Here is a 2,020-nt window from a genome sequence, read left to right as displayed (position 1 = left end):
CTATGCGATTGCGTGTTCTTTGTTCACTTTATTGCAAAGTGAGTGTCGTGTGTGTGTGTGTGTGTGTGCATGCTCCTTTCATTTCCTCCATTCACATTCTTCCATTTCACCCGCTCACTCGACTGACGACCTCCACGTCCACAGAGGTCAGGAGCTAATCAATAAACTCAACAATATCACAATCACACCTGATTGGACATAATCCTCTTTTGATCTGATGGCCACAGCCTCCATATTGCATTTTCGAATCCAAGTGCTCATGTCCATCAGTGTGAAACAAGCCTGTAACCAGTCTCTCCACACATAATCATAATATCTCTCTCTCTCTCTCTCTCTCTCTCTCTCTCTCTCTCTCTCTCTCTCTCTCTCTCTCTCTCTCTCTCTCTCTCTCTCTCTCTCTCTCTCTCTCTCTCTCTCTCTCTCTCTCTCTCTCTCTCTCTCTCTCTCTCTCTCTCTCTCTCTCTCTCTCTCTCTCTCTCTCTCTCTCTCACACACACGGCTATACGGTGTGACCTCTGTGGAGTGGCGGAGGTCAGCGAGGGGGCCTCATCATAACTCACTCATTACACAATAATCACTTCGCCGGCGTCGTTCACTTTAGCTCCCTCCGAACATATGGTGACCTTCATACACTCGGAGCCGCTGCGGCGGGGTTAGCGGAAAGTGTGCTATGCTAATCACAGAGCCTGATTCAGCCAGCCGGACCGGGAGAGACGGGAGAGACACGTGCGGGTGACAGTCACGGGGGGTGGGGGGGACGGGCGGGGGGGACTCCCCAGAGCAATAGGATGTAACCGAGGCCTCCACTCCTGTGCCGTCGGGTCTAAACGGTGACATCTGGCACGGCGGAAAACGTGTAAAGGACATAGCGTCGTCGGTTTGATGGCACTGACAAACATGAGACAAAGAGGCTTTGGTGAACCACAGGTGCTTTTGATTGAAAACTAACAGCTAACGGACACACACACACAAAAACCCCCAACTGAAAACACACAAAAAACTGATATATAGTACAGAAACACATTCAGTGTAATACTTTAAATGAAAAGCAGGCAAATATGATTAAATGACGACTGTACAAGAACGTACGTTCATCATGAAATTCATTCGCAGCATTATCAAGTAAGAAAATTGCGGGTCAACACAGTACAGGTATTCACACTATGAGAACAATTTCATTATATGACACCTTTAGACTATGAACATACGGTATGCGATACGTGAACAATTGGACAAGAAGCCGGTACACAAGGCATAATGAAAATAACATTTTAAAATGAATATTTCATGTGAACCTGTGTGACAATCGCCTAGATGTGCATTTTCAGACTGATATACATTATTCAATGAGAGTAGATTACTTGAGTCTAGAGTTAATTTTTACGTTTTACTACAATAAATGACACTTTGATGAAGTCTATGAATAAAACAATGTTCAAATTATGTTGGGAGGCTTATATATTTTCTGAGTCTTTTTAAATGGGTATCTGTTCATATAAAACTATACAGTATCTACAGTATAGTATAATGTGAAAAATACAATATACTATCGTATTGTACATCAGTCTGTTCTCATCGTTTTTGGGTTCAATGGAATCGATCTATTCTAGCTCATAGATTTTTTAGAACCCTGCTGAAGCCATGGCACAGACCCAAGTACATGCAGTACATTATGTGAATAGATTACATCATACAGACTACTGTACACATTAAGAAAGATAGAATAGGGCAACTAGGCGACATTGAAATGCTACAATTGTCCAATTCCTTTGGAAGAAAGGAAAACCTACAGTAAGAACCATTATCATTCTGTGGATTGCCTGAAAGGGTTGAGCAAAAATACCAACATCTCATCCATACAGTAGTGTAGCAGTACATAGCTGGCAGTTTAGAAATGTTCTGTAATGGCCTGCGATTTGAAAAAGAGCAGTATGAATGACTGTTGTAGTGCTTCGGTCAGCCTGCGGGGCTGTATGACCCCTCAGCAGTGCCTGCACCTGTTCCCCACTTTCCCCAGGTG

This window comes from Nansenia antarctica, assembly GCF_963989245.1.
Source record: "Nansenia antarctica genome assembly, chromosome: 13".
NCBI classification, from domain to species: domain Eukaryota; kingdom Metazoa; phylum Chordata; class Actinopteri; order Argentiniformes; family Microstomatidae; genus Nansenia; species Nansenia antarctica.
Note: the sequence above shows the minus strand (reverse complement) of the source record.